The sequence below is a fragment of the Pogona vitticeps genome, chromosome 2 (genome assembly GCF_051106095.1).
Source record: "Pogona vitticeps strain Pit_001003342236 chromosome 2, PviZW2.1, whole genome shotgun sequence".
NCBI classification, from domain to species: domain Eukaryota; kingdom Metazoa; phylum Chordata; class Lepidosauria; order Squamata; family Agamidae; genus Pogona; species Pogona vitticeps.
This window is the reverse complement of record NC_135784.1, coordinates 75,087,209-75,100,438: the sequence shown is the minus strand read 5'-3', so window position 1 is coordinate 75,100,438 and position 13,230 is coordinate 75,087,209. Positions and strand designations below refer to the sequence as shown.

Genomic DNA, 13,230 nt, shown 5'->3' with positions numbered 1-13,230 from the left:
AAAATGGAACAAAAACGGCCTGTTACGGGATTAATTGGTTTTCAATGCACTGTAGGTCAATGGAGACTTGACTTACAGACTTTTTGACTTGAGAACCGCCTTCCAATACGGATTAAGTTCTCAAGTCAAGACCCCACTGTAGTATCTTCTTGAAGGTGGTGGAGAGATGTTGTAAAACAAAAGAAAGTTAATTACTGGCGTCATGGCAGGAAAAAAGGGGCTCTATCTGAACTGGACTAAAGAAAGCGTCAACATCATAATCTGAAATACTACCTCTTGAAGCCAGGTTGGCTGGGATGATAATGTAAATTTGGTCATGATCATAACTATATTTCTTCTCAGCCTACTCTTCTTGTACTTCATTCAAAAATGCTATAATCGTTAATATTGTGCAAAAACTATGTGACTTCGATTATAATCAAAAGACCCTTTTCTTATCTAGGAAAACCCAAGTACAGTTGCCTCATGGTAGAAAGGGAAACGTCTGGGCTTCTGGCACATTGAATTAGCAAATGTGTCTGCAAAAATCTTCACTTAAAAATAGTTGACACTTGTTTATATCACTTATGTGGTCCCAAACACACATTCTAAAAATACAGAACAAGCACTATAAAAACCCACTTGCAATTACTGTCAAGGTTCCCTGTGGCAATGTAAAACATGTTCAGGAAAAACAAGCTGAATCAGAAAGTCATCTTACCAATCTGTGTTAACTGAGATGATGACAAGAATGAATTACATTACTATGATGTAGTAGCAACATGGTTTTTCCCCAGTAATTCACATACCAGATTCTGGAATTCATGGAAAACAGCCATAAAATGATGCAGTTGTTCCAGAATAAACATTCCATTTCCAACTGCGGAAGCTGCTGTTGAAATCATCATGTGTATGTTCTAAAGATTTTTATTGACTTAAGTTTTTCCTAAAAGTAGAGATTAATTCCACATCCATTAGCCCTGTTGTGGCTATTTTCACTGAAGAAAAGAACAGGTAGTTCTATAGTTCAGTGAAGCACTATACAATATTGCACTTTTTTGGCAAGAAACCACAAGAAAGCACAGGAAAATTAAGGTAAGGTACATGACAAAGAATTTTGTTTTTAGCACTGTCACTGCCAAATCATATTTTGCTTGATCAACTTCACTATGGATTGAAACACGATGCTGCTGCCCATAGGGTACCTGAACATTTGCTACAAACAAGCATCAGAGAACATCTTCTGACTTCGCTGGTTTTGACAATGAGGCAATTCTCTGTCTTGGAGCATTCCACACTCAGTGGTTATCCTTCCTTTCCCAATTTTCTTAGCATTGCTTCCACTCTCACATGAGTTGATTGATTGATTGATTTGATTTGATTTGATTTGATTTGTACCCCGCCCATCTGGTCTATAAGACCACTCTAGGTGGGCATCTAGATGCCAGGGCACAGGGCACTAGACACTTTTGGGTCTTTCTTAAATGAAGACCCAAAACATGGAAGAGACTCTCTTTTGTGTAATTTATGCTCTTTTGCTAATTGCTGAAAGAGCCTCTAAAACACAAATGATTTATATTTACAAAAGAAGATACACAAAAACATTCACATTTTCTTTTGAGTTGCCTCTTTTGTGTAAATCTTTCTTTCACCCTTTACTGTCAGATCCCCCCAGTAAAAAATAAATTACTATATCATCTGCAAACAGTAAAAGATAAAATTACTGTATCATCTGAACAGCACGGATCAGTCTATTCACAAGTTTAGGTGGATGAAAATCAGAGGTTGTCTAGATATGACCCATAGTTCCCATGAGTCAAACTACATTTTATACTGAAACAGCTGCTCCACATCTTAAAATATTATATCATACTGTTGACATGTAGAACCATAACATACTTACAAATGGGTGCTGTCATCTGTGTACCAAATTATCAGTTAGGCCTTAAATATGATTCATTACTTGCTAATATGTAATTTCCTTTAAAAGTTCTGATCTATTATTCCATTTATCTCACCATTTGAAAAACAAGATGATTTGTACAGAACAGTAATAAGGTGGCTAAAATATTAATTTGACAGGATCTAAAAGAAATCACATACAAGCTTTGGTATGTATTATATCATTGACCATTTTGTAAACTGTTTTGAAGTTTAAAAGATACTACTACATCTGTAATATTTTGCATTTTTGCCTTTTATTTCCACTTGTAAATTACCTTAGCAACAAGGCCCTGCTTGAAACTTTGTTTAGTGGCATACATCTTTGTCATTAAGTGTACAAAGAGTGTGAAGTGCAACTAGCTCAGGTTCTTTGACATGCATAATATCATTGTCGTTTAGTCGTGTCTGACTCTTCGTGACCCCATGGACCAGAGCACGCCAGGCCCTCCTATCTTCCACTGCCTCCCGGAGTTGTGTCAAATTCATGTTTAATATACATGCTTATAATTATGTTGTGTGTGTCTACGTATACTGTGATCCAAATCTCAGGAAGTAATGGTACAACATTTCCTGCAAAAAAAGCCTTTAATTGAATGAATGGCTGAATGGGAAAAGCTGGAATTGTTCAAACTCAGGCAGAAAAGTGGCAAGAAAAGACAAATAGCTAGGTTTTGGAAGACATATTGTTATAAATTATAGGTATTTTGGTATATGTGGCTATGGTCCGCATGTTTGTACCCAGAATGTAGTGCTGGGAGAGGTGCTGGAGTTGCCTGGAAATGCAGTTGTAATTCAGATGTGCATGACTCAGAAGGAAAAAATCATAAGAATATAAGAACACAAGAGCCCTGCTGGATCAGGCCAAGGGTTGATCTAGTCCAGCTTCCTGGATCTCACAGTGGCCCCACCAGATGCTTCTGGAAGCACAGAAGACAACTAGATACCTGTCTCCTGATCCCACTCCCCTGGATCTGGCATTTGGAGGCACCTTTCTTTGAATTCTGGAGATTATACGTACATCCCCATCATGGTTTGTAACTTGCGATGGACCTTTCCTCAGTGCTCATCCCTGTCTCCAGATCATTTATGAACAGGTTGAAAAGCACTGATCCCAGGACAGATCCCTGGGGCAGAACGCTCTTCACCTCTCTCCATTCTGAAAATTGCCCACTGACACATACTCTCTGTTTCTGGTTCTCAACCAATTCTCAGTCCATCAAAGGACCTTTCCTTCTTCTCCCCCGACAGGAGTTTTCTCAGCAGCCTTTGGTAAAGGACCGCATCAAATGCCTTCTGAAAATCTAGATAGACAATATCCACTGGTTCGCCTGCATCCACATGCCTGTTGACCTTTTCAAAGAATTCTAAAAAGCTTGTGAAGCAAGACTTACCCTTACACAACCCATGCTGATTTTCGTAAGCAACACTGGCCTGTATGCTGTTGTGTAGCTACACCAACACAGCAAGTATGACATGATGGGGTGTAGCACATTGTTGCTAATTAAATAGTTCCTACTATGATTTTGGATTGTGTGCACCTTTGTCTCATTGTTTGCAAGTCATGCATCAACTGAAATCATACCGGGGGTACTTTAATTAACAACAATCTGCACCATTGATGAAATCATTCTTGCCACACCTATGCAGTTATGAAACAGCACATCTGTCACTGTTCTCTTTCACACTCCACAAATAGATGTGTGTGAATGTGCAGCGGCAGAAACACAAACAAGCCTTGCTAATATTGCTGCATTATGTAATAGTGGTTGACTTTCAGTAGACTATCAGGAAAATTTTAAATAGCTGAAAATGAGCTACAGTCATATGAAAAAGAAAATACACTCACTTTGAATTCTATGGTTTAACATATCAGGACATGATAAAAATAATTATTTTTGTAAAATAAATTACGACATGTCATCTGTTGTTATCCATCTGAGGGTGTATTTACCTAATGGAATGTGTAACAATAGATTAGGCATCCTTCAGTCTCAAGAGACTATGGTATCATGCTCTAAATAGAGGACTTGGAACAGCATCTACTGTGGCTGAGAAGGCCAATTCGAGAGTGACAATCCCTTCCACAATGAAGACAAATACAATCTGTCCCCTGTCCAGCTCCCTGATATTGCTGGTTTCGTGACTGCCTCTTTGTCTCGGCTTGCTGGACAAGGGTCTCTTCAAATTGGGAGAGGTCATGATGCACCCTCTGCCTCCAGGCTGAACGCTCAGATGTCAAGGTTTCCCATCTTTTGAGGTCCATTCCTAAGGCCTTAGGACCCCGCTTGCAGATATCCTTGTATCGCAGCTGTGGTCTCCCTCTGGGGCAATTTCCCTGCACTAATTCTCCATACAGGAGATCTTTTGGAATCTGACCGTCAGCCATTCTCACAACATGCCTGAAGCAATGTAGATGTAACTGTTTCAGTAATGTACACATGCTAAAAATTCCAGCTTGTTCTAGGAGTACTCTATTTGGAATTTTGTCCTTCCAGGTGATGCCAAAAATTCGTCGGAGACAACACATATGAAATGTGTTCAGTTTCCTCTCCTGATGTGCACAAAGGGTCCAGGACTCACTGCAGTACACAGGACACAGGGTTTATAGACCTGGATCTTGCTATATGGCTTCAGCTTCTTATTAAGCCATACTCTCTTTGTGAGTCTAGAGAACATGGTAGCTACTTTGCCAATGCGTTTATCCAGCTCGACATCTAGTGAGAAAGTGTCAGAGATTGTTGAGCCAAGGTACACAAAATCATAAACAATCTCCAATTCTTCTGTGGAGATGGTAATAGAGGGAGGTGAGTCCACGCCCATGATTTGTGTTTTCTTCAGGCTGATTGTTAGTCCAAAATCTTGGCAGGCCTTGCTAAAACGAGTCCTGAGTTGTTGGAAGTCTTCAGCAGATTGGGCAACAACGGCTGCATCATCGGTGAAGAGGAAGTCCCAGGTGCATTTCAGATGAACTTTGGTCTTTGCTCTCAATCTAGAGAGATTAAAGAGCTTTCCATCTGTTCTAATCCCGAGATAGACGCCTTGTCTTGCAGTTCCAAAGGTGTGCTTCAGCATGACAGCAAAAAAGATCCCAAACAGGGTCGGTGCAAGGACACAGCCCTGTTTCACTCCGCTTCTGATGTCAAAAGGATCTAATGTTGAGCCATCAAAAACTACAGTGCCCTCCATTTCCTCATAAAAAGACCTGATGCTGTTAAGGAGTTGAGTTGGACATCCAATCTTGGGAAGTATTTTTAAAAGGCTGTCCCTGCTAACCAAATTAAAGGCCTTTGTAAGATCTATGAAGGCCACGAAGAGTGGCTGTCATTGTTCCTTACATTTCTCCTGCAACTGTCTGAGGGAGAATACCATGTCAATGGTGGCTCTATTAGCTCAAAATCCACACTGTGATTCTGGATAGACTCTGTCTGCAAGCACCTGGAGTCTCTTCAGCACAACACAGGCAAGCAGCTTCCCTACAACACTGAGAAGCTAGATGCCATGGTAGTTATTGCAGTCGCCCCTGGCACCTTTGTTCTTGTACAATGTGATGATGTTTGCATCCTTCATGTCCTGTGGTACTCCACCTTCCCTCCAGCAAAGACAGATTTCATACAGCTCGGTGGTGATGATCTCTTTACCGCACTTCCATAACAGGGATGTTATCCTTCCCAGGTGCCTTGCCAGAAGCGAGGGAATCCATAGCCGCTTTTATTTCTGCTAAAGTTGGTTCACTGTCCAACTCTTCCAAGACAGGCAGGCACTCAATGTTATTTAGTGCTTCTTTGGTTACTATATTTTCTCTGGAATATAGCTCAGAGTAGTGCTGCACTCAGTGGTCCAACTGCTGTGATTGGTTCTGGATAATCACTCCTGTAGCAGACTTCAAGGGAGCAGATTTCTTCTGTATTGGACCTAAAGCCTGCTTGATAGCGTATCTGAGAGCAGAGCTGAAGCCAATAATTTTAAGAACATCTCCTGGTAACGTGTTGGACTTTGCTACGAGCAACTCGAAGAGCCTGCAAGTTGTACTCACTAGGACAGGTTTTGTATGCTACTACAGCTCTCCTCTTATCCTCATCAACTCCTCTGAATGGGCTTCGGACCAGTTTGCTGTCTTTTTGGTCTTCTTGCCAAATGTGGCCAAGGCGGTGTTATAAACAGTGTTCTTGAAATGTTCCCATCGTTCAGGTGCATTTGCTTCAGCTGGGCCTGGAAGGGTTTCCTCAAGTGCTTGGGCAAATTCCTCCACTTTTCTTTGATCACAAGTCTTGCTGATGTCACTATGTGGTCTTCCTTTCTTTTTTGTGTGATACAATCTCTTTATTCACAGTTTGACTCTGCTACACACCAGGCAGTGATCAGTATCACAATCAGCACTATGATAACTAAGTGTGATCATAATACTAGCAAGGCTAGAGCATCCTATGTCAGGCAATCTCATCTCTTGCAGGGCAACAATGTCCATCTGCAGCCTACTCAATAAAAATTTAACACTAATGTAACAATGTTATATGTCGTGTTTTGTTATTCATCTGAGGTTGCATTTACCTAATTTTCAGATCTGCTATGGACCAGATGATTTTTTATGTCATGATACATAAAACTATAGAAATTGAAGAGGATGTACTTTCTTTTTACATGACTGTATGTGAACAACTGCTGCTGTACCACAAAAGATTGCAGAAAAAACTGAGAGAATAGAACTATGGTGTAGATGTCAACTATGAATCTTTCAGGGATATATATAAAAACAGATTTTTTTTAAATCCTGCTGCTTCTTTGAAACTTTAAATGTTTTTGCCTCTCGAGCTGCTTAGAAGATTCTACTTTTGAAATTTTTCATAGCTAATATTATTTTAAAATGTTTTATACTTTGTGAAAAGTGAAGCGCAAATCCTTAAACAAATACATAGGAGGAGGAGGAGATCCCCAGGATACTCCTGCAACCATTTATTTTTCCTGCCAAAAACCCAGAGCCCTATTAACTCTTGTTTATCAAGTTCATGACCCTTTGTCTAAAAGACACAATTAATTCTACATTTGCTCACTGAGTTTAAAAAAAACAAGAGATTAAAGGATAGAGATTAAAAGTAAAGTCTGGAAATGCCTTCAACTGTCTTTACTTCCTTTGTTAAATACTGCATTATACATCTGACTCATTGCACTTGCAATCATCTATGGCAATTCCCTAACCACAGTATAAATATTTGCAAAGCTGGTAGAAGGATGAATGTAAAACACTATATTTTCAGTAAATTACAATATGTAGATTACATATCTACTAACCAAATAATATTTTAGATTTTTATTTCACAGGAGATGATTAGATGGTTTATAACTTGAGCATCATAATACTAGACCTTAAAAGAGGCCATTTTCAATCAATTGTATAGTTTGAGTAAGAAACTGAAGTCCAAAAATAGTGTTATTCAAGAATACGTTTATACATGATTAGTGACCAATACCCAGTGTTTTTGCTGTAATGCTGGCCAGCAAAAAGAAAACTATAATGGGAATAACATAAACTCCTTGCATCAAGAATCATATAATTGTTAGGTTTTGCATTTTAGATAGCTTTTGTAAAATGAAAGTTTCATTTTCCAGACTACGCAAGCATAAAATATAAATGACTGGTCTCTTTTGAATTACATGAATGCTGCCACAAAATAGTTTCAAAATATCCACATATCTGAGGCTTCTTGGAAGGGGGGCAAGGCAGGGCAAGCAAGCACCATTTAGAATGCTTCTTCCAAGCAATGCAAGGCATAAACCATAAAGGGTAGATACTTAGTGTAAAAATCTATTGACTTTCAAGTAAAAATGAATAGAGCCACAGACTTAGGTGAAGAATTCACTCATACTAGATGCTGCCATATGATCTTGGTCCTCTGGCGGCATCGCAAACCAGAACCTATTCCATTCTCAGCGTCTTTTCTTGGCTGCATTGTAAAATTTGTCAGAAAGGCCATGCTGTACCTTTTCACTCTCAGTTTTCCTCATATACTCAATCCCATATTATCAACTGAATTGTTCAGCCCTTAGATTCCACCAACACAGCCTCAACCCTCAATGTGTTCTGATTTGGCAAGAACAATAAAAGTCATATAAAACTTTCAATCTTCCTAAGTCTATCCCATGAGCATCATAGATGAACCTCAACTTCTTTAGTTCTACTCAAATCCTTTATTCACTTTACCACGATGGCTCTCTTCTACTAGTTACACCTTGTGCAAGACTAGCATAAAGAATCAGTACCATCAGATGGAAAAGATACTACTAGGAGAAAGTAACAATGACGTAAAAGAAGAAAGCAAAGAAAAAAGTTGAATTGTAGTTGATTATTAAGAAGACATAATCATGACTAGAGAAGTGTAACATAAATTTAATACTGACAATACAGAAATGGATATTGTTAAAGATTTTCTGCAACTGAGTTCAATCATAAATCCAAATGGAGACTGTGGTCAAGAAATCAGAAAGAGATTGAGACTTGTAAGGACAAACATAAAGGAACAAGAAATGACCCTCAAGTGTAAGGATTAGAGATGGGGACGACTCACCATTTTGGCGAGCTGTCCTGCTTCGTGAGTTGTCAAAAGTTGCCCCCATGAAGCGACAAATAATGAAGTTATTTTTTAAAAAACACTCCTACCCCTACTGTCATCCCATGCTACCACTGCTATCCCCCGCTGCCATCCCGCCCACTGTCGCACCACCGCACTGGACCAGGTTGCCCTTTGTAAAGATGGCAGCTGCAGCTTCCCTACCCTAAATGAAGCTGCAGCCGCCATCTTTGCAAAGGGCAACCAGTCTCCCTTTTTACATGCTGTGGCTGCAGAGGCCAGATGGAGACCTCGGCAGTGGCGGCGATTATGGTAAGGGGGTGTTGGCGGGGGTGGGGGGGCTAAGGTAGGGAGAGGAAGGAAATGGGGGTAGGCTGTGGGGGTGGGTGGCTGTGTGTGTGGGGCACCTATTGGCCTGCCGATCAGTTGATCAGTGGGCAGAATGTATTTTTTTTTAAAAAAATTTTTTAAGAAGGACAAATATAAATGGAAAAATATTTGTCGATCCATATTTGTCAGGACTTAAAATTTGATGAATGCAGATCAACGAATATTTAGCGAATTGGCTATTTTCGTTCATAAAGCTGATCTGTTTTTATATTCACCCCATCTCTAGTAAGGATGTAAGGAGACAAAGCCAGAATCATGCACATTTTGACATTCCCAATTATTATGACTGAATGTGGAAGGACAGTGAAGAAAGCAGGCAGGAAACACAATTCGATTAATTTCAATTATGGCATTGGAAGAGAACTTACAGATCACCAAAAAGACAAATAAGAGGGTACTAGATCAAATTAGGCCTGACTTTCTCTAGAAGCAAACATGATAAAACTGAAGTTATCACACTTTGAGTACCTCATAAAAATACAGGATTCACTAGAAAAGACAATAATGTTGGGGAAAGTGGAAGGCAGCAAGAAAATAGGAAGACCAAATAAATAAATATATATACTCAATAACGGAAGCCATAGTTTTAAGTTCGCAGCAAATAAGCAGGGCTGTTAATGACAAGACCTTCTAAAGGTCACTAATTCTTAGGATCATCAAAAGTCAATTATGCCAATATGATCAGTCATCAGATAATAGCCTTTCAAAAAACCCCTTGTTTTCCTTCTGTTGAGCAGCTTTAAAAGAAACAGTTCTCACACTGCTGTCTCAAATATGTGTCCCCTTCCCACTACTTTGGGGGGGGGGTCTTGACAGAGTGGTGCTCCAGACAGATACTTTGTTAGGATTCCAGAGGAACCGTGAGAGAGTAAAAATACTGTATGCCAGAATGGTGCAATCTGCATTTGATGAAATGGACTGTAGCTCACTACAGCTTATCAGGCTTTAAACTGCTATTAAAACTCTTCTTTGTTTTTGCTAAATAGACTGATATACCTACTTCCCCATAAATATGGCAAGTCCAGAGATCTTGAACAATTTAACAGATTTACCTTTAGCATGACATCTTAAAAAATCATTAAGTTTTACAACTTTCCCGGAAGACACTAACAAGGAATTACTTACTTGAAACTACATGCCAACATAAGATGATTATCTGGTATTGTTCATGTCAAAGCATTCCTTTCTAAAGTAGTAATTTTTGACTAATATTTGAGTAATATTTGGAATTACATCACATTTTCCTCATTAAAACATATTTCCTACCAGTCTAAAAATGTGTAGTTTCCGCACAAGAGACTATAACATGGATAGCATTCTGTTCACTTGTGTCACCAAACTGGTCTTCACAGGCAGTGTGGGCCAGTGGATTTTATCCACAGCTTGTAGGAGTAATTTATACAGCTTTTAACAAGAGGTTAGCTATAGTGGGCCCGACATTAATATCTTGTTGGCATTGTGGGAAGCTGGATGCTGTGTTAAAAACAACCTTTGCTCTCAGGGTTTTCTGATATTTACAGTATATGCAAAAAGAAAGCCACTGCTTTATATTTGCAAGACCTTAGCAAGGCAGTAATAACAGGACCATTTGGACATTATCAATTCTTAGGGTTGCCATGAGGTAGAAAACGACTCGGTGGCACATAGCAACATATGACTTTTGGAAAACAGTTTCATAAATCCAGTAACCATAATCACTAAGTAGAATCTCCACATTCTGAGACATTAAGTCTTTGATATTAGAAACAAATAACTTGGGTGTGTAGTTATCATCACTTTGAGCTTTCCAGAAGTAACTGTAAGGCCAATGGTGAGGAAACAGAGGTAAACTAAATAGATCCTTGGTCTCATCCTGGCAGACAAGAGTGATTCCACATATAGTAGTGATTATGTATCTAGAGTACATGCTCTTGTATAGATCTGAAAGAGAAAAAGAGAGAGGCTGACTGCTTAGTCATAGGGCAGTTTTCTTTATATTTTAAAATGCTGCCCTTCAAAATGTCAGTGTAACCTTAAACCCAATCCTGCACAACTTGGTATTCACAACTACCCTAGCAGCCAATCATAATACAGCAATAAATGCACCTAAAATATATTAAGAGAACACATCTTGCTTCCCAAGCACAATGAATCATGGCGAGAACTCTTGTACTCGTAAGTGTGCACAGTTCAATCCCGTACAGGGAGAAAAGTAGCATGCAAATAAAACAAGTACATAAAAAAATCATTCAGGTAAAACTTGTTTCCAAAAATCTCAAGTAGCTATATTTATCATCTAGAAGCAACTTTCAAGAAAAAATATCCTGTGACTTAGCATACAGATCTTATTTTGGCTATCTAATGCAGTATACCAGTATATCTCAAGGCAACAGTCATGTTCCACTCTTCCAGCAGTTTCAAAATGGTTCAATTTATAAAGCACAGAGAGATGTAAAAGGTACAATGTATGAGTTGGATCTTCTTTAAAAAGGCTTCTCTGAATATAGCTATTGATAAAACAGCATTAAAGCTTTTGCTCAGTGTCTGTGGTTGTCTAAATATTTACTTCTGCTTGTCAAGAAATGTTGAAAGATCAAAAGTAATCCCACAACTGAAATAATGAATTTTCCATAAGCAGGCAATACAAACAATGTGCTGCTGTTTGAAAGAAGCCAGATTCAACTAAAGTCAAAACAGATCACTAGATGACTATGTCATACATTAGATATCTTGGCCTGTTTCCAAAACTAGAAAATGTGTAGATTTAAGTCACACTGCATTCAGAAAACACCCTCCACTTAAAAAAAAATCAATGAAAAATGTTTTGTAAAATGTTCATGCAGAGGTGTCCTTTTGAAAATGTGAATATTATTGGCTTATACTAAGGAACAGGATTTTGGCCATCATAAATATAGCTTGTAATGATCCTGGTCAGGGAGTCCCTCTGGGCACAAAACTACCACCTTGATTTCCTGAAGTAGGTCCTTTAGGCCTCAGAAGTGTGTAGGAAACCCCATAGACAAGTCTGAACCTTAAAAGTAACCTTGATCGCTTCCAAAGCAATAAAACATAGATTATGTGTTTCCTTAGAATACACTCCAGCCTTATAAAGTAGGATAGTAGGACCTCTATTTACAGTAGCAACTATTAACTTTCTTCCATCCATACCGGATTTAGATAGTCCTGCTGTACCAAGGGACTAGTCCTCTGTTGAAGAATTATATTTGTTTTATTATGAAAATAAAGTCTAATTAGAATACAGTTGTAGCTTTAAAGCATAAGCATTGAGCATATCCACCCATTACAATGTTTAAATAAACTTAAAATTTCTAATTAAAATATAAACAGATAATCATCTTTAAGTCCCTACATGTTGGCATCTAGAAGCTGGGCTATTCCCCCCTCTCCTTCTTAAAGCCTCTCTGTCTCACATTTCACAGCATTCATGGACCTTTCCACATACACAGAACCTCTCATTTTACATCTCTTTAGGAATACCTTCTTCATTACACTTTCAAGCTGTCAACCAATTAAGTCCAAGTAGGCATAATTCAGAACACTCCGATCACTGCCCAAAATTCTCGTGATCTGAATTCCAGGTGTCTTATCTTCTCCCAGTTAGTGGTTTTTGTTGCATCTCTTCTCTCTGGACTGTCTGACCTTGTGACTTTGACAAACAACTCTGCACAAGAAGCTCATGAAAAACATCTTTTTCTGAATTGATTTTACACAGCTCCATGTTAGTATAACTATAGTTCCCAGTTTCCTTCCATTTCCTTACATAGCTAGTAAATGGTGACAGTTTCCTATATTTGCAGTGGTATATTCTTCTTCAAAAACACCAGGCACAGTCAAAATTATAAAAACATGGACTGATATTATATAGCACAGTGGTCCCCAACCTCTTCCCAACTGTGGACCAGTCAGGGGGGGGGTATAGCGCTCCCACAGTGGGGGGAGCTCTCATGTGCATGTGCACATTGCACTTGCCCCCCCACTCACGCACATGTACACAAGCACACTCACAGGGTTGGAACTTGCTCGTGTGCATGCGCACAACAGCACTTGTGGGGGCTGCCATGCACGCATGTGCACAACACAAGCACAGGGGTAGAATGTACTTGTGTGCATGCGTGCGACAGCACTTGCAGGGGGTGGGTGGGAGATCTGTGTCCACGGCTCAGTCCTGGATAGGCCATGGACCGCTGCTGGGTCACAGAGCGGGGGTGGGGACCTCTGATAACAGATAGAAGTTTTAACCGAAAACATAAGTATCTGTTAAATTTTGCCATGGTATGTATGCTGTACCTAATACTGCTGTTTTTCGTATCTCTGATGGTGTGTTTTCCGAGATTTGCAAATGCTTATAGCATTT

The 13,230-nt window shown here is 39.3% G+C and overlaps 1 protein-coding gene across 2 annotated transcripts in view; it reads right to left on the bottom strand.

Annotated features, from left to right (window-relative positions):
- Window positions 1–13,230, bottom strand: part of CENPP (centromere protein P) — a 225,166-nt gene that overhangs the window by 81,710 nt on the left and 130,226 nt on the right. The window lies entirely within an intron of this gene.